The sequence below is a fragment of the Hypanus sabinus genome, chromosome 11 (genome assembly GCF_030144855.1).
Source record: "Hypanus sabinus isolate sHypSab1 chromosome 11, sHypSab1.hap1, whole genome shotgun sequence".
NCBI lineage: Eukaryota > Metazoa > Chordata > Chondrichthyes > Myliobatiformes > Dasyatidae > Hypanus > Hypanus sabinus.
The window spans coordinates 17,636,434-17,656,872 of NC_082716.1; the positions used below are offsets into that span (position 1 = coordinate 17,636,434).

Consider the following 20,439-nt stretch of genomic DNA (forward strand, 5'->3'; position numbering starts at 1 on the left):
ATCGGCTGCTTTGCTTTTCCTGTGCCTGTCTCTTATGTTAGAACCGCTGTGACATAACCCTCCTGTCGGTTGGACACATACAAATGAAAAGCCATCTCGTAGTCAGGCAAAGCTAATGCTGGTGCTGACTGCAATTCCTGCTTAATAGTATTGAAAGCTATCTCCTCCTCTCCATTCCACTGTAAGCCGTTCTTCAAATTTGTAAGTCCTGCTTCTTTCATTATCTTTCTCAAAGGTGCCACAATCTCAGCATATTCTCCTATCCAATCTGAGCTGTACCCTGCCATTCCCAAAAACGTCATCATCTGCCCTACAGTCTGGGGTTTTGGGGCCTTAGTTATTGCCTCAATCTGATCTGGTGCTATCGCCTTCACTCCCTTGGATATTAGCCTGCCTAAATATTCCACTTGCTGCGTGCAAAATTACCGTTTCTTTTTGGATACTTTATGTCCTCCATGTGCCAGCTTCTCTAACAGAGTTATAGTGTCCTGCTCACACTGTTCCTTACTGTGGGAGCAAATCAACAGGCCATCCACATACTGTAACAATGTACTTTCCAATGGTATGCCCTCCAGGTCTGCCTTCAACACCTGATTAAAAACATGTGGTGAATGTTTAAACTCTTGCGGCATTCTGGTATGGGTATACTGAGCACCTCTGTAAGTAAATGCAAACAGATACTGACACTGGTTGGCTAGAGGAATGCTGAAGAAAGCTGAACACAAATCAATCACTGAAAAGTAACTTGCTTCTGGTGGAACATTAGTCAAAAGCCTGTGTGGGTTGGGGACTACCACTGGCCAGTCCTCTACCACATCATTTACCGCTCGCAGATCATGCACCAATCTCCACTTAGATTTATCTGCTTTTAAGACCGGCAGCAACAGAGTTTTGCATGGACTTTGTTCTTTTAAGCACTCCTATTTCAAGCAACCCCTGCACTGTTGATGCTATTCCTTCTTCTACTTCTGGTCTTAGAGGGTATTGTGGTCTCCTGGGTGGAATTGCTCCCCTTTTCAGCCTTATTTCCACTGGACTAGCTGTTTTTATTTTCCCTGCATCCGTATCATGCTGTGACCACAGAATAAATGGCAACTCATCTAACCTTCCATCTTTCTGCTGGCCTCTTTCCTTTCCCAGCAATGGCATGTGTGGTTGGGGAGTTATTTCGACCTCTCTCACTGTCCCTACCATATCTACACTTACCATTATTTTAATGCAATTGTTGTCTTCTGATATTCACACCTCTGGCGTGATTTTCCTCCACACTGTTACGGTTTCAGCACTCTTAACTAAGGGTCCTAAGTCTTTAGACTAATATCCCTTGTTTACCAACAATGTTACAAAGGCGCAGCCTTGAGTATCCTGTACCATTTTTCTAAAAAGGTGTTTCACTTAACTTGTAAAGCTGCCCCTTGCTTTCTAATTATCACAGCCTCCCCTTCCAGGTGCTGTTGGGTACATGCCTCCAGGTGCCATCTCTCCTCTAATACCCTGTTCTGAGTCTCATCAAAAATCACTGTACAATGTAGCTCAGATTTGGGCATTACAGCCCTGGGTAATATAGCCTGCACGCCCTTTTTCCATTTTCCCCAGGTTTCCTGAATCTGATCTGCGATGTCTCCTATCCAAAAGACATTAGCCTTCTTGTCTTCTCGCACTAGCAATTGAGCCCCTGCTCTTTCCACACTCAGCCCATTTCTGGTGCATTCTAATTTTAATTCCAGTTTCAATAAGGCATCTCTGCCTAACAAATTAATCGGAGTTCCTTTAAGTACTAGCACTGGCAAAACAATTACTTTATTTCCCATTCTCAACCGCACTGGAGCCGTGCACTGTGTCAACTGTGTTTTCCCCGAGTACCCTACCGTCTTAATAAACTTTCCTGACATGGGAAGGTGAAGGGCATACTTTGGCTGTACACAAGTGTATGTGGATCCAGTATCTATCATCATTGGTGTCAGTTACCCTTCTAACATAACCTGAACAATGGGTTCCTCGTCTGCCTCCCTTGTTATCATTGGGTAATGTCCCTTCCCACTCGAGTTCTCGGGGCACCCCTAATACCTCGCCTAGGGGTTCACAGGTCCGCTTGGGCCTGTGGGGGCTGGTCCTTGGCTAAACTTTAGTTCCCTTCTTATTGGTTCCTGCTGGTGTGTGACAGGCCATGGTGTAACCAGACAATCTCCTCTCATGTGACCTGGCTGATTACATCCCCAGCACAACCTCTCTACCTCTCTTTCCCCCTGTCTCCTCACTGGTTCCCTCTGCCCATAGCTCCTCTGTCCCCCTCCTTGGGACTTCCAGTCCTGTCTGGGCTGTTTGAATTTAGTCTGTTCCTGAAAGGGCATTTGTGGGAATGCTCCTCCGAAGACGTTGATTATTGGCATGGGGTTTTCCAGCCCTTGTCTTACAGTATGACCGGTTCCTCCATATAGCGGTGCTTTGTCCAGTTCGATGGCTGTACTCGGACCGGTGGTTGCTGGCAGCATCTTTTTGTTTTTCTCTTTTTCCTTCTTTCTGAGTTCTTCGAGCTGCATTTGTATTAACTTTCTTTGCACCTCTTCCTGCTGCTCAGCCAACCTTCGTTTGTCTTTCCGGTACTTCTCAACCGCATGGACTACGTGGTCTCTAAATTCTTGTGGGGTCTTTGACGTTAGCCCAACCACTTCCTCCAGTTTGGATTTTACTTGTGGAGGCATTGCATCCAAAATGCTATGTCAGAACAGTGTGGTGATAATATTTTCCACCTCTTGCTCAGTCTCCAGTCTCCACCTTTTCAACTGGTTTTCTACATAGGCTGCTGGGTTTTCAGTGTCTCCCAGTGGATCCCCCTTTAAGGCTTTGGGGTCCACTTTGGGTGGATAAAGCTTCCTGGGGTCCTGCCATACCCTCTGCCTCATTCTGTCAAACACGTCTCCATCAGTTCTCGGGTCGTTTGAGTTCACTATGCCAGCCATTTCCATTAGTTCGTTAAACTTGGAGGTTCCCATCAACCTTATCAATAGTGCCTTCATAGCCAATAATCGTCTCGCCGTTTCTTCTTCAAAGGCTCTAATCCATTTCTCTGTTCCTTCATGTAGATTGGGCAGAGTGTTTTTCAGCCCTTCTTGGTCCTGGGATCCCCAAGGGATGTACTGCACTTGTCCTGATCCTTTAACTAAAAATGGCATAATTCTTCCTCCTTCTTCCCACCTGCCCTGGCTCTCCTCCTCACCTGACTCCCCACCTGTCTCAGGGTATGTCTTTACTGCCTCCCACATAAATTTCTCTGGGGTCCTCTTCTTCCCTCGGTCTCCCTGTGGAGTCCTTCCTTTCTGTCTTGATTCAATACTTGGTTGGCCCCTGGAGTATTTTTTGCATCTCCTCTGGCAATCCCCTCTCAGTAACTTATCTAGCTCTCTCTCTACTTCCGCAAGTCGCTCCCCTACTGCCTCCTTCTGCTCTTCTAGGCTTCTGCCTCCTACCACTTCCCCACAAATGCTTGCATCCTCTCTCTCTGCACTTAACTCTTGCTCCTCCAATGAGTCACCTTCTCTTTCTTCCTGTCTGTGTCTGTACACCTGTGGCAGGGACTCCTCATGATTCTTACGTGCTTGATTCCCTTCTCTCTTGTGTTTCTCCAAGAATCTCATCTCCTATTTTTTTCCACTTCCTCTTGAATGCCTCGTCTCTTCCTGCCCTGATGAGCCACTTTCTTTTCTAGTCTGTTTATTTCTACGGATTAACCGATACTCCTCATATTCCTTTTCCTCTCTCAAGTATTTCATCCGTTCAATCTCTTCTTTCATTTCTCTCTTTGCCTGTTCCACATGTATCCTTTCTGCCTGTATCTCCTTCCATATCACTGCTTTTTCCTTCTCGTATTGTCTTTTTTCATCCTCATTATCCCAAACTTGTACTTCTCCCTGCATGTTTACTGTCCCCGTCAGCAGGGGTTCCTTCCTCATTATAGGGAGGGGGCTTTTCTGTTTTGTTTCGCATCCGGGTACGGAGCTGAAGCCAGCTTCTCACTGTACCTTCCTCTCTCTCTAACAGGCTGTTTCTCCAGCACCTTAGTGTCTTCCTCACTTGTAATCAATATTCTACCTGTCCTCCTCAGCCTTTCTCCCTCCGTTCTGAAGAGTTTTAGCACTTCCATTTCTCGTTCTCTTTTTTGCCCTCTTAGATTTATCTTTTGGTTTGTAATTTTTAATTAGTGCTTCCATTTCTTTGCACAAGCTTACATCAAACGTTCCTTCTCTTGGCCATTTTGTGACCAGGTTTTTGGTTCTCTTTTCCCATTTTTCTGAAGTTTTTGTGATCTCATATTTATTTACCGGGATTTTTTTTGCTCAGAATCTCTATTGCTTTTCCTTTACCTGTCATGTTGTTCTCTCTTTTTAAGGTATTTCAGAGATTCACAGTTCGTTTACAGGATAATATTATTTACTCGAATTCTATGCCTAGTCTATCGTCTATCTACCAGCGCTTTAAACTATATATTGAACTGTCCTTGTTTCCTATTCTGTTCTGCCCATACAGACCTCTACTTAGAGCGGTATCCACAGAACTTTCTCTTTGCACCTCATCTATTCAGACCCTTATCTCTATTTTTCTCTATTTTTTTTCCCCTGCCCGTTCAGACCTTCGTTTCATATGAAGCGGTATCCACAGGGATTTTCTCTATTTTTCCTTACCCTGCCTGTTCAGACCTTCGTTTTATACAAAGCTGTATCCACAGGGACTTACCAACACCATGTGGAATTTTTCTTCACTTAACTTCTTATTAGCTTATTTGTACTTACCCTCACTGCAGTGTTCTTGATCAATCCTCTGAGCCTCCTGTTAACCCCCAATTCTGCCAGATTCTTTGGACCAGAGAGACCCTTCGGCAGTGTTTCCACACTTCTGAGACTCCAAGACCTCCCCAAAACCAACAGAATTCTGAGTCCATATTGTCGCAAAAAGCGTTTACCTTTTGTTTGGGTGCACCCTTAATTCTGTTAGCCTTGTGGGTGTGGGGGTCCCTAGAGGACGGGAAGCATCCCCAATCTGCCGTTTCCTTTCCACGGGTCTCTTTCCGGTCCTGCCGTGGTTGCCAATTTTGTTGTGGTTTCTCGTGCCCCACAAACAACCAGGAGACGCAGAAGATTCTTCAAGAAGGGTTAAACTTTAATTTGCAAATCAAAGCTGAGACAGTAATTGAGCTAGTCGCCGATTGCCCCCACCCCCACTGATCCTTGTGCATAGCATTTTTTATAGCAATCTCCTGGTTTAGTTGCATTAACATATCCAATTGGTCTATAGTTTATAATCGTATCACAAGTACATCCGCCACTATTGTTTCTACCCATTGACTTAATCATGTTCTAATCTACATCTCTTAGCTACCTCTCATTAACACACCATTATAATCTACATCTCTTAGCTAGCCTTTCATTAACAACCATTATCTTCTACATTCTTAAGATTTCATTCTCCTACTAAATTGGATACATGCATAGCAAATAGCAAACTCAAAGCTGACTACATAATCTACATCTCTTAGCTAGCCTCTCATTAACACACCATTGTCTTCTACATTCTCAAGATTTCATTCTCCTACTAAATTGGATACATGCATAGCAAATAGCAAGCTCAAAGCTGACTACATAGTTTTGGTTACACAGCAAACAATGCAACTTTTATACTCCAATATCTTCTGCTCTTGTAGCCCATTCACTTCAAGTTTCGATGTGTTGTGCATTCAGAGATTGTAACTTGTGGTTATTTGATTTACTGCCACCTTCCTATCAGCTTTAACCAATCTTCTGGCCTCTTTCATTAACAAAGTATTTTCACCCACAGAACTCCCGCTCACTGGATGTTTTTGTTCATCCAGCTTTTTTGTACATCATGTTTTTTTTCTGTTTTTCACTCCATTCTCTGTAAGCTCTAGAGACTGCTGTGTGCGAAAATCCCAGGAGATCAGCAGTTTCTTGCACCAACAATCATTCAATGGTCAAAGTCACTTAGATCACATTTCTTCCCCATTCTGATGATTGATCTGAATAACAACTGAACTCTTGACCACATCTGCATGCTTTTATGCAATGAATTGCTGCCACATGACTGACTGATTATATATTTGGATTAACAATCAGCTAATAAAGTGGCCACTGAATGGATGTTAGTGATAATAAGCCTGATTCTAATTTTGGTTTAATGTTTAACTGGTTACCAAGTATTAAAAACATATTATAATTAATGCACTCTGACTAAACCTTGGAAAATTAACCATTGCCTGAGCAATCGACATAGCATTGTGTGGTTGTTAAGGGAGATCAACGAGTTTATACATCAAAAGCAACTTCCTTTCATGGGTGGAAATTGAAGGCTTGAAGATCCATTATAATGTCATCTTATGAGTTAGCAAAAGACACCAAGGAGATAACATGAAGTATAGCAAAGCATCTGCTGGAGTGTTGGCAGAAGGGTTTCAGTGTACCCCAGTCTGTGTGGCATTATCTGCTCCCAGTAGTGGAGGCAATTCACATGGTCTCAGTGTCAAATGGATAAAAAAGAAAGTCTCTTATCCAGATCCATATCCAGAGACAGGTCCTGCTGAGCAATAATTTACAAACACAGGGTAAGGACAGGTTCCATTATGAAGGTCATAACATGCACTAAGTGCTGATTCTTATGCTTCATTATCACAAGAGGTTCTGCAGATGAAGTGATCCATAGTAACACACACAAAATGCTGGAGGAACCCGGGTCTTGTGTTATATAAAATATTGTGCTCCTCCGTTACCAGAGAAAAGCTGTATGTTCATGAGATGGAGCCTCAATGAGCTTCCTATGAGTCACATCTCCAACATGGAAGAAATATATGGTGGCTTTTGGCTCAAAAAAAGAGAAGGAAGGTCAACTGATAGTCCAAGCAGCAGAAATAAAAGTTAGCCTAAAGAAAATACTGAAAGCACTTTAGTTTTAATCTAGTGTGGTGATTGGTTGTCTATCAGATTTGATGATGACAATGATAGCTATGCAAGAGAGATTTTAAGTGGAAAAGCCATTGCACGGGGTAGTTCCACTTTCTTCATCTTGGAAGTCCAAGTCTAGTGGTATGAGTAGTCATCACAGCTGGGGTCTTCCTTGGCTGCAGTTGATGACCATGACTTCTTCTGTGCTTTTTCATATCCTTCACTCACGTTTTTATTGATGTAGCTGATGGTTTGGCCAGGCTTTACTGAAAACATCTTTCATGTTTAATGAGAGTAACTAAATATGTTTGGCTGTCTCCGACATCTAACCACAAATGGGATGGCAAGGAAAGGAGAGTTGTTCTAAGTTTTCTGGACCTTATTCTTCCTGTTCATGAAAAGTGGTGGTGCTCCAAACCTAGGGGCTTGGGTAGGAAGGAATGTGCTACCCATTCTGCCAACTGCAAGGGGTGGAATTTTTTGACTTAAAACATTGTGATACCATCAGGTCAGTTAGTGAAATGACAGTCAATTGCAGTGGAACTGGAGATGATTTTTTCTTTCGATCCATCTCCAATGGGGTACCTGCCGGACTTAAGAAACTGCATGTAGAACATGGATAAAATTGGACAATGCATATGTTGCTCTTAGAGTATTTCTGAATTATCTCATAAACTGCAAGATTCAAGATTTGTTTATTTATCATATGTGCATCAAAATATACAGTGAAATGTGTCATTTGTATTAACAACCAACATACCCAATGGTGTGCTGAAGGCAGCCGACAAACGTCACCACACATTCCAGCACAAATGTTACATGGCCACACTGCTCAGCAGAACAACACAGAATACAACAAGCAACAGAACAACAACAAAATAAGCCCTGTTTCTCCCTCCCACCCACACATTTACACAATTCTCTAACTCCAGGATAGACCACCATCTTCAGTCTCCAGCCTCCAGCAGACATTGGACTGGCAGAAATTGGTCCTTTGACTACCCCAGCAAACTCACAGAGTTCCACAGACTCAAGGCTCTGGCCAATGGGCCTCAACTTCCAGACTTCAGATTCAATCCTGGGGGTCTTGATTCTTAACATCAGCTCCAGAACCCGCTAATCACCAAAACTAGACCACAGACTCTAGACTTGCTGCTTCCCAATTACCACAGAGAGATGTTTTTACCTTATATTCATATAATTTTAGTTATTGAATGTTATTGAATATTGAATAGTATGTGAAATCTTGTCTGAAGCAATTTTTATTTATGGACTTACTAACTTGCTTGTCATCTTTACCTGAATGCATTAAAATAATAATCAAATTAAGCGGGCAGCAATGTAAACTACCCTTGTAAATGATGGTTACTTCATGAAAGAGTCGATCATTTCCCCCATTCCACCACTGATACACAGAATCAGCAGTTTGTACTATCTACAGGGTGCATTGCAACAAGTCATGAAGACTCCTTGGACATCACGCTCCAAATCCACAACCTCTACCAGCTGGAAGGACAAGGGCTACAAAATATGGGGAACACCGCCATCTGGAAGTTGCTGTCCAAGTTACACGCTATCCTGACTTGGAAATAAATTGCTGTTCCTTCACTATCGCTGAGTCAAAATCCTGGAACTCTCTCCTGAGTGGCACTGTGAATATACCCACACCTCAAGGACCTCAGTGGTTCAAGAAGGCAGCTCAGTACCGCCTTCTCAGGGGCAACAAGGGATTGCCAATTAAATATCGGCTCAGCTTACATGGCTTGAGTCTCCCTGATCCCCTAACTAATTAACTCCCTAAATTACCTTCCTCCTCTCTCGTGCTCAGTGTTCCTCTGGACTTGTTTCTGGCCGTGTTTCCAAGTGGTAGCCTTAACCCTCACTTGCCTTCAGAACTGCCTTCAATGTCTCTTTGATATCTCCATCTAGTGGAAGAGCTGAGCTTACAAATCAACCTTTCACCAATTAATTTATCTTGTTCCTCTCCACATCTTGTACCATTTACTTAGCGTTTGTTTTTTGTTACGAGGCTGAGTTGCGAGCTAAATGCTCAAACTAGCATGGATGGAAACGTGTGGAAGGAGCCGGCTGAATTCGAAACCTGCTTCACTTCAAAGTCCAGTGCTGATGCTACTACACCATTGGCCAGCTAATTAATTTATCTGCCAAACATTAATTTATTTTATTATTTCATTAGCCATTTAATTTGTTATACGTATATTAAGAAAACACGTAGTCTTGCACTAGCAGTAAACAAAGCTTTACTTTTTCCCTAGAGCTTCCACAAAGCACTGGTAGCACTGGAGACACAGATACACTTCCACCGCACCCCGCCCCCAGCTGCAACCAATCTCCTCGCCAAATAGGACAATAAGACTCTTTTTAAAGCTGCCCAGATCTGAATCATTTGCAGCTAGTGGTTTTAAATCAAGGGTTCACAACCTTTTTTTATTCCATTTAGCAAGGGGTCCTTGGACCCCAGGTGGGGAACCCTTGTTCTAAATGAAAATGGAAGTTTTACTCGTACCTCTTGAATGGAAAATACCGGTCCTGGATTTGCCTCAAACTCTGGAAGTGCTGTATTTTGTGCAATTGCTCTTATCTATTTTCTCAATTATTAGCATGAACTTGAGTAATTATTAACTACTTATTGGTTATAAGGTTAAGTAAGAAACCTGCAAGATAGGTACAGGTCAATGGACAGGGGGAATTTTATTGACTTGCCCTGGCAGAAAAATGATATAAAGGCATCAGTTGTGTTTTCCCCCATACTGCAGATGCAGCTGAAAGGTCACTCTGTACCTAGTACTTTATTTACACGGTTCTTATTTTGTCCAGATTTAGCATTGTATTTTGTGGGAGAAACTGAGTGAATGAAAGGAACAGTGTTTCATATTTAGATTAGCTATCCAGTAAGATGGCAGAGTTTTTGACCACTGCAGCTTCTATGGGGTCAACCAAAGGTGTTACTCTCCTTTTTTTTTAAACAATCGCGAGATCCTGCTGGTTATTAAAAATGTAAAATACTGCAGCCTACCACATTAGCAAGCCGCTCACTGGCGGAGAAACTGAAGGAGCTGGACGGTGCAGATTTTGCTGCTGCCTGTGTCAGGGAGGCGTTGGAATAGTCAGTGTGTGGCCTAACAGCGAATAATCTTAATTGCCTTTCTTGTGATTGCAATGCTGCAAGTCCAATTCACTGATTTATTGGCGGATGAGCTGCCTGGCTTTGGTTGTAGCAAAAAGACTAAGCGCCAAGCTGCGGTGTCACCCTTTTACAGCTGCTAGGCAGAGAGGCGTCAGAGCCGTTGCCCTCTACCCGAGTCGGTGCAGCATGGAGTCCAAACTGGAGTTGGTGCTGCCCCCAGTGTTCCCTCGACAGAAGACAAGCTCTACTGTCGACTGCAGATTTCTGCGACGTTCATGGGCTCAGGGTTTTGGATTATAGATTTTTTGTGTGATTGTATTTTGCCAGTATCTTATATGTGGTGGCTCTCTTATGTGCTGTGAGTGAAGGTGGCACTGTTATTTTGCACCTTGGCCATGGAGCAACGCTTCTTAGTTTGGCTCTGTTCATGAATGTTCATGTATGGCTGAGTGGCAATTAAATTTGACCCATCTAGCAATCTAGAAATGGCTGAATATCTTGTTTCAGAATGAGTGTTGTAATTGTAGAAACTTGCGTTAGACGGTGAGGAAGACTATCAAAGCTTGCAGTGGGATCTGAACCAGCTGGAAAAATGGTCTGAACAATGGCAGATGGAATTTAATGGAGACAAGGGTAAATACAAATCCATAGTCCCTTGAAATGGTGTCTTGGGTAGATACAGTTTAGGGAGATGATAGAGTCTATCACATCCCTCTGGTACTCCTCCCTCTTTTCCTTCTTCCATGGCCCTCTGTCCTCTCCTATCAGATTCCCCCTTCTCCAGCCCTGTATCTCTTTCGCCAATCAACTTCCCAGCTCTTTACTTCACCTCTCCCCCTTCCCAGTTTCACCTATCACCCTGTGCTTCTTCCTCCCCTCCCCCATCTTCTAACTCTGACCTTATCTTTTGTCTCCAGTCCTAATGAAGGGTCTCGGCTTGAAACGTCAACTATACTCTTTTCCATCGATGCTGCCTGGCTTGCTTAGTTCCTCCAGCAGTTTGTGTGTGTTGTTTGGATCTCCAGCTTCTGCAGATTTTCTCTTGTTAGCGTCATAAAGCGAGGATTTGGCAATTTGACCTTCATAATCAAAGTGCTGAGTACACACAGGCGTTGAATTTCTATAAGATGTTGGTGAGACCTAATTTGGATTACTGTGTGCAGTTCTGATCACCTACCTACAGGAAAGAGAACCAGAAGTTTGAATGAGTGCAGAGAAAACTTACAAGGTGTTGCTGGGACTGGAGGACCTGAGTTAGGGAAGAGTTGAACAGATTAGGGCTTTATTCTTTCGAGCACAGGAGAATGAGGAGAGATTTGATAGAGGTATACAAAATTGTGAAAGGTTTAGATAGGGTAAATGCAAGCAGGCTTTTTTCCACTGAGGTTGGATGAGACAAGAACTAGATGTCATAGGTTAGGAGTGAAAGGTGAAATGTTTAAGTGGAACATGAGGGGGGATGTTCTTCACGGAGGGGGGGGGGTGAGAATGTGGAGCAATTTGCCAGCGAAACTGGTGGATGTGGTCTTGGTTACAACATTTAAGAGAAATTTGAATAAGTATGTGAATGGGAGGGGTATGGAGGGCTATGGTCCAGGTAAAGGTCGATAGGACTAGGCAGAATAATAGTCCGGTACAGACCAGATGGCCAAAGGGCCTGTTTCTGTGCTCTATGACTCTATAAGGAGAGCATCTTTCAAATTTTATTCCTTGAATTTTGGTGCCCTGTATTTTAAGTATCTTTATTAAAATATTCTTAGTTTCTTACTCAAGTTAGAACACCAAAAATCTTTAAGCCAAGTGTTGATAAATGGTTGGTATGGAGCAGGATGGGCCAAATGGCCTGCTCCTGTGCTACATAGCTCTGACATTATATTCCAGTGGAGAAGACCAGGTGAAATGGGAGTGCATAGATAAGGTGAATGGTCATACTGCTTTCCCCAGGGTAGAGGAGTCAAAAACCAGAGGGCATAGATTAAAGGTGAGAGGGAATGGATTTAAAAGGGACCTCAGAGGTACTGTAAGTTGTTCTCACACACAGATGCTGCTGGTTCATTGTCTGCTGTCAGACTTCTGAATGGACAACAAACCAGCCCATGAACACTACCTCCCTATGTTTGCTCTTGCTCTTTTTTTCACATTAGTTATTTAATTTAACATCTACAGTATGGCAAATTCTGCCTTTACTGTTTGCAGGACCACTAGTCCATAACACATGGGTTTCCTCTCATATTCCAGACACGTACAGGTTAGCAAGTCACATGGGCTCATGGGGCCTGTAGGACCTGTTAGTGAACTGTATCTCGAAAATAAAGTAACTTTTCAAGGCAGTGAACACATTACTGGCAACAAACACTTTGTAGTGTCCTAAGGATATGTAGGCACAAACTAAGATAGAATTAGTTAACTAATATTCATTTTTGAAAATTGAGATATGACTGAGTCTAGAAATGAGTTAAGCACTTTGATGTTGCTGATAATTTCCCCTCTACTATGTTGATCGTAGGTATACTACTGTGCAAGAGTCTTAGGCGTATGTATGAGGGGTGATTGATAAGTTCATGGCCCAAGGTAGAAGGAGTCAATTTTAGAAATCCTAGCACATTTATTTTTCAACATAGTCCCCTCCTACATTTACACACTTAGTCCAGCGGTCGTGGAGCATACGGATCCCTTCTTTGTAGAAGTGGTCCACAGCATGGGGTAATTGATAAGTTTGTGGACGACGGTAGAAGGAAATGAGTTGTACGGCTCTCATTATATGCACGTGCAGTTCAACTCTTTGAGTGATTATGCAGAAAGTTTGAAGTTAATAATTCACCTCCTTGTACCTTAGGCCACAAACTTATCAATCACCCAATGCTGTGGATCACTTTCTGGAGGTCCAAGATGCTGACTTCTACAAAGAAGGGATCTATATGCTCCACGACCACTGGACTAAGTGTGTAAATGTAGGAAAAATAAATATGCTAGGTTGTCTAAAATTGATTCCTTCTACCTTAGACTATGTACTTATCAATCACCCCTCTAACTGTTTATAACTAGGGTATAGTAATTTTATAAATTGCACTGTACTGCTGCCGCAAAAAAAAAACAAATTTTGTGATATATGTGAGTGATGATAAACATGATTCTGTTATGGGTCTCTGTTGTGGACTGATAGTGGGAATGGGGCAGGGAGAGGAATCATGGTTGGGAAGAGGAAGGCAGAGGAGAGGGAGTGGGAAGCACCAGAAAGACATTCTGTAATGACCAATAAACCAATTGTTTGGCATCAAATGACCTTACCTGAAGCCTCAGCATGGGGTGTGTCCAGACTCATGCTTCTCCTGCCCCCCACCCTGGTACTCCCTCTCTGCCACGTGTCCCACACCCCTCCCCTGGTGCTCCAACCTCACCATTCCCAACATCCTTTACTCCCGCCAGATTTGCAAACTTACTCTCTGCTCCATGTTGACAAATACAGTACTGTATATAGCATTTCTTAATGTAATTTGTAGTAGTTTATTTAATGCACTGTACTGCTTGAAGGCAGAGTGGAAGGAAGCCGCTCCCGAGGCAGACAGAGGACAATCTGGATCAACAACATCAAGAAGTGGACCAGCCTCACCGCCAGAGATGCACGAGGTTTGACTGCCGACAGATCGCAGCGGAAGAAAGTGGTCGCCAAGGCTCTGGCGGAGTATGGCACATGATGATGGTGATGATGACTGCTGCCACAAAACAAAAAAAGTTCAGAGATACGGCAGGAAAATTAAACTTGATCCTGATTCTGCTAGATGTTGCTAGAGGAAGTAGTAGAGGCGGGTACAATTCTAGTGCTTAATGGACTTTTAGACAGGTAATGGACAGGAAAGAGAAATGGGCCACATGCAGGCAAATGGGACTTGGTTGGGTAGGCCCCTTGGTTGGGATGGATCAGTTGGGTTGAAGGGCTGATTTCTGTGTTGTACTTTTCTGTGACTTAAATTAACTTGTATTCTGGAAATATGTATCTGTATATGCTGTAGTCCTTATCTCAGTAACAATGATTAGAACATGATGTGTGCAAATTGGTGCCTGCACTTCCCTCCTTATCCTTACACTTGAAAATTATTTAAGACCATAAGACTATAAGATATAGAAACAGAATTAGGCCATTTGGCCCATCAAGACTGCTCCACCATCTCATCATGGCTGATCCAATATTCCACTCAGCCCGAATCTCCTGCCTGCTGCCCCTATCCCTCATGTCCTGACTAATCAAGAATCTATCAACCTCTGCCTTAAATACACGTAAGGACTTAGCCTCCACATCCGCTTGTGGCAATGAATTCCACAGATTCACCACTCTCTGGCTAAAGAAATTTCTTCTCATCTGCATTCTGAAAGGACACCCCTCTTTTCTGAGGCTGTGTCTATTTAATCATCTGTAAAACATCTTGAAATTGACAGAGGTGTTTTCTAAAAGCAAGTTTCTTATACCAAGTTATAAAGAGCACAGATTTCTGAATGGACAATAAGCTCATGAACACTACCTGGCTATCTCTTGCACTCTTTTGCAGAACTTATTTAAATTAACTTATTTTATATATATATATATATATATATAGTCATTTATTTCAATATGCATTGCAATGTACTGCTGTCGCAAAACAACAAATTTCATGATTTATGCCAGTGATATTAAACTTGATTCTGATTCTGTGTATTTAATGCAATTGAAAGGCTAATTTTAGAACCTAGTTATACCTAAATTTATTCAGATGTTCAAGGAGAAAACTTGGAGCATTTCCAATCAGTTGTATATCTTTTGTTTATTTAGCAGGGGGATCCAGTTCAAGGTTTTTGGCTATCTTACTAGTAGAATGCACTTATTGCAGTCAATAGCCCTGTTATTTCTGGCCTGCGTCCATGTTTTTTCCCCCAGAATGTAAAGATCCTCAAACTTAGCTTGAAATGCTCTAGTAAAATTAATCAGCTGATGTCGAATTGCCTCTTGTAATTTTTAGTTTTGGCAGTAATTTGCTCTCTGTGTCTTCTGCATTGCCAGAGTTCTGCCTTCTAGCCTGTCCTCTTGTGAAGGAATGGTTTGGTTCCCTAACAGTGAAATCTTTTTTCAGTGGAAGGATGCATAAAACCACCCACCCTAATCTGTCACAAAAGATCCTTCCTGTCTGTTACCTGGAGAGTAGTCTTTGAAAATCTTCAATGCGGCTGCACATACTGAGAGTGCATTTTGCAAAGGGCAACGATAGGATCATAGATTGCCAAAAATAGTCAGTTAACATTGAGTATTGTTGAAAATGGAACAGTGTATCTAATTTTGGTCACTCCATTTTAGAAAAGACTTAAAGGTCTTTGAGTGGCAGAGAGAAGATTGTTGTAACAGATCTGGGCAATTCAGCCAATGAAATGAAGAAAGTGAGGAGAAGATCTAAAGGGAGTTCAGTTTCATGGACACAGGACACTGCGAATGTTGGAGTCTGGGGCAACAAGCAATCTGTTGGGGGGAGCTCAACGGGATGGGCAGTTTCTGTGGAGACACCTGGATAACCAATATTTCAGATGGAGACCGATCCATATGAAGGGTCTCAACTCGAAGTGTTGACTGTCCATTTTGCTCCAAAGATGCTGCCTTTCCTGCTGAGGTCCTCCAGCATCTTGCTGGTGTCCAACTTCAATACTGGGATCAGACTGAGTCACAGAGGGAAGCTGTACCTATTAGTGCATGGCTTGGGGACCTGAGGACATATTTAAATTGATAAGAAAGTGGTACAGTGAAATGCAAGGAAATTGATTTTAACGACCTATAATAAGCATCTTTTGTAGTGGTGGAAACTGAAACAATTAGATGTTCTGAAAGGCAATTGCACTGGTACTGGGAATTGAGACCTGAAATGCCGACAGTTTCTTTCATGCCACAGATGCTGCTTGACCCATTGAGTTCCTTCAGCAGATTCTTTGCAGCTCACATGTAAATGCCTGACTTGCACAGTAGGTGGCAGCACCTATCATTCATCTATTGGGAACACATCACTGAGTATTTGAATCAGAATCAGATTTAATGTCACTGTCATATGTTGTGAAATTTGTTAACTTTATAACAGCAGTACAATGAAATACATGAGAAATATAGAGGAAAAAATGAGTTACATAAAATATATATTAAATAGTTAAATTAAAATAAGTAGTGTAAAGTTATAGAAATGAAAAAGTAGTGAGGTAGTGTTCATGGGTTCAATGTCCATTTGGAAATCAGATGGCAGTGGGGAAAAAGCTACTCCTGAATCACAGGCTTCTGTACCTCCTTCCCAACAGATGTAAAAATTTCCATTTACTCAAAGCTGTGCATCAATGCCCTCTTTGCATTTGAGCTAGGTCATCATTTATTTTGTAAAAAACTAAAAATGAAAAGCAAAATGTTGCAGATGCTGGAAAATCAGAAAATGCCAGTAATAAACACAGGAGATTCAGCAAATGCTGGAAATCCTGAGCAATACACAAGAAATGCTGAGGGAACTCAGCAAGTCAGGCAGCATCTATGGAAGGCGATAAACGGCCAATGTTTCAGGCTGGTACCCTTCCTGATGCGGAGTCACAGCCCAAAATGTCGAATATTTATTCCCCTCCATAGATAGTGCCTGACTTTCTGAGTTCTTCAAGCACTTTGTGTGAGATGTTGGGAATATTCACAACACCAAATAGTATCTGTGGAGTGGGGAACATTTGAATTTGTTGGCCTTTTATCTGAAAGTTTATTGACCCAGCACAGCTATGCCCATTGTGTCCATGCTAGCTAATGAAGAGACATCTATCCATTTGCCAATCTTTTGTCCAGTGAGATTAAATTAGATTGGCAACATATTGACTTAGTGATCAGTGTGACACACACATAATACATAAAACAAAATATGTGCATGAAGTTCATAAAATATAATTCAAAATGCATGTGAAATGCACAGCACAGGTAACAGTAAACAGCTCAAAGTCCTAGTGACAAGATCTCAGTGAAGGCAGGGTATTCAATTGTCTACCTCTGGACTTGCACATTATGGTCTGCATGCACTGTACTTTCACTATAACTATAACACTATATTTTGCATTCTGTTATTGTTTTCCCCTGATGTTACCTTGATTTATGTATACCCACGGTCTTGGCCTCCACAGCTGTCTGTGGCAGAGCATTCTACAAATTCGCTACTCACTAGCTAAAAAAATTCCTCCTTACCTCTGTTCCAAAGGATTGCCGGTCAGTTTTGAGGATGTGCCCTCTAGTTCTGGATACTCTCACCATAGGAAATATCCACTCCACGTCCACCCTGTCTAGTCCTTTAAATATCCGGTAGGTTCCAATGTGATCCCCTCACACTGTTCTAAATTCCAGTGAGTACAGGCCCAAAGCTGCCAAATGCTCCAAATATGTTAACTGCTTCATTCCCAGAATCATCCTTGTGAATCTCCTCTGGACTCTCTCCAGTGACAACACATCCTTTCTGAGATGTGGGGCCCAAAACTATTGACAATACTCAAAGTGCAGCCTGATTAGTGTCCTATAAAGTCTCAGTATTATATTCTTTTAAAAAAAATATTCTACTCCCCGTGAAGTGAATGGCAACGTTCTATTTGCCTTCTTTACCACAGACTCAAATTGCAAATTAACCTGCTGGGAGTCTTGCACGAGGACTCCTAAGTCCCTCTGCACCTCTGATGTTTGAACCTTCTCCCCATTTAGATAATAATGCACTTTCCTGTAATGCCATAGGATTTTATCTTGTTAAGCAGCCTCATGTGTGGCACCTTGTCAAATGCGTTCTGAAAATCCAAGTAAATGACACCCGCACCTCTCCTTTTCCCACCGTTTGCTTCTTCCTCATAGAACTCTAAAAGATCAGTCAGGCAAATTTTCACTTTACAGAAACCACACTGACTTTGAATTATTTTATCATTAGACTCCAAGTACCCCAAAACCTTATCTGTAATAATGGATTCCAACACTTTCCCAGACACCAAGGTTAGGTTAACTAGCCTACAATTACCTTTCTTTTGCCTTCCTCCCTTCTTAAAGTGATATTTGCATTTTTTTCAGTCCTCTGGAACCATGCCAGAATCAAATGATTCTTGAAAGATCATGACTAATGCATCCATCATCTCTTCAGCAACCTCTCTCAGGACTGGGATATAGTCCATCTGGTCCAGGTGACTTATCCACCTTAAGACCTTTTAGTTTGCCTAGCGCTTTTTCCTTTGTAATCACAATGGCATTCACCCCTGCTCCCTGCCACTCACTGGCACACTGTTAGTGTGCTTCACTGTGAAGATTGATGCCAAGTACCCATTAAGTCCATTTGCCATTTCTTTGTCACCCATTACTACCTCACCAGCATAATTTTCCAGTGGTCTAATATCAATTCTCACCTCCTTTTTACTTTTTATATAACTGAAAAAAAATGATTAGTATCCTGCTTTAATTTGTTGGCTATTTTGCCCTTGTATTTAATCTTTTCCCTTCTTATAGGTTTTTTCATTGACCTTTTGTTGGATTTTAAAAGCTTCCCAATTAACAAATTCCCACTCACTTTTGCTACCTTATATGCCCTTTTGTTGGTCTTTATGCAGTCCTTAATTTCCCTTGTCAACCATGGTTACCTATCCCGACCATTTGAGAACTTCCTCTCTGTGGGACGTATCTATCCTTCACCTTGTGAACTATTCCCAGACACTTCAGCACTCTACTCTGCCGTCATCCCTGTGAGTAAACCCCCTTTAATCCACCTGGGCAAGTTCCTCTTTCATGCCTCTGTAAATCTCTTTACTCCATTGTGATACTGATGCATGTGACATGCTTCTCCTTCTAAAACTGCAGTATGAATTCAATCATGTTATGATCACTACCTCCCAAGGGTTCCTTTATCCCAAGCTCACTAATAAAATCTGGATTACTAACATATAACATGTATTTCACATGTTATATGTTAGTATAACACTACACAACACCCAATCTAAAACAACCTTTCCCCAAGAAGGTTCAAGCATAAGCTGCTTTCAAAAGCCATCTCATGGACATTCAACAAATTCCCTCTCTTGCGATCCAATGCCAACCTAATTTTCCCTTTACATTATTGAAGTCCCCAACTACAATTGTGAAATTACCTTCATTACATGACCTTTCCAGCTCCCTTTGCAATCTCAACCTCGTGTCTTGGTTACGATTTGGAGGCCTATGTATGATTCCTATTTTTGTTTTATTAACCTTGTATTTTCTTAACCCCACCCACACAGATTCAACATTTTCTGACCTTATGTCACTTCCTTCTAAAGATGTAATTCTGTCTCTTACCAACAGAACCACACCACTGCCTATGCCTTCCTGCCTGTCCTTTTCATATGAAGTATATCCATTGATGTTAAGCTCCCAACTTCTTTCAGCCATGAGTCTGTGATGCCCACAACTTCATACTGACCTATCTCCAATTATGTCACGAGATCATCCGATTTATTCCAAATACTATATGCATTTAAATACCAGCACCTTCAGTTCTGCATTCTTCACCCTTTTGAATTTTGCTTCTGTGGTACAATTTAGCTCTTTGCTCTGTTTGCATTTGTATCCAGTCATTGGCTTGTCCTTCCTTACAGTCATTTTACACTCATTATCCACTTGTAATCCTGCTGGCTGATCCTCAGCTCTATCATACTGGTCTCCATCCCCCACCATATTAGTATAAAACAATCCCAACAGCTTTAGCAAACCTGCCCGCCAGGATATTGGTCCCCCTCAGATTCAAGTGCAATGGTTTGTACGGGTCACACCTGCCCCAGAAGAGTTCCTAAAGATCCAGAAATTTGAATCCCTGCCCCTTGCTCCAATCCTCCAGCCACGCATTTATCTGCTACCTCGTTTTATTTCTATCCCCACTGTTGCGTGACACAGGCAGCAATCCCAAGATTACTACCCTTAAGGTCCTGCTTCTCAGATTCCTTCCTAACTCCCTGTATTCTGTTTTCAAGACCTCCTCCCTTTTTCTACCGATGTCCTTGGTACCAATATGTAGCACAACTTCTGACTGCTCACCCTCTCTTTTCAGGATATTGTGGACATGTTCAGAAACATCATGGACTCTGAAACCTGCAAGGCAAACTACCGTCCATGTTTCTGTTTTGCTTCCAAAGAATCGTCTATCTGTCCCCCCAAGTATACAGTCCATAATTACTGCTGCCATCCTCTTCAGCTCCCTACCCTTCTGAGCCACAGGACCCGGATCTGCGCCAGAGGCACAGCCACTGTTGTTTTCCCCTAGTTCTCTGTTAATTTTATGCATTATACTTAAATTGACTCCTCATCCTTTTCTGCCCTGGTCAACC

General features: G+C 42.2%; 1 protein-coding gene across 2 annotated transcripts in view; it reads right to left on the reverse strand.

The window, feature by feature from the left end:
- The window catches only part of LOC132401724 (kynurenine--oxoglutarate transaminase 3-like), a 167,922-nt gene extending 158,395 nt beyond the window's left edge, over positions 1-9,527 (reverse strand). The window contains exon 1 of one of the 2 annotated variants that reach the window (XM_059983849.1): positions 9,475-9,527. The gene's annotated coding sequence lies outside the window, so the exon portion shown is untranslated. The remainder of the gene's footprint in view (positions 1-9,474) is intronic. The other variant, XM_059983850.1, reaches the window with a different exon arrangement.
- Positions 9,528-20,439: the final 10,912 nt, after the last annotated feature.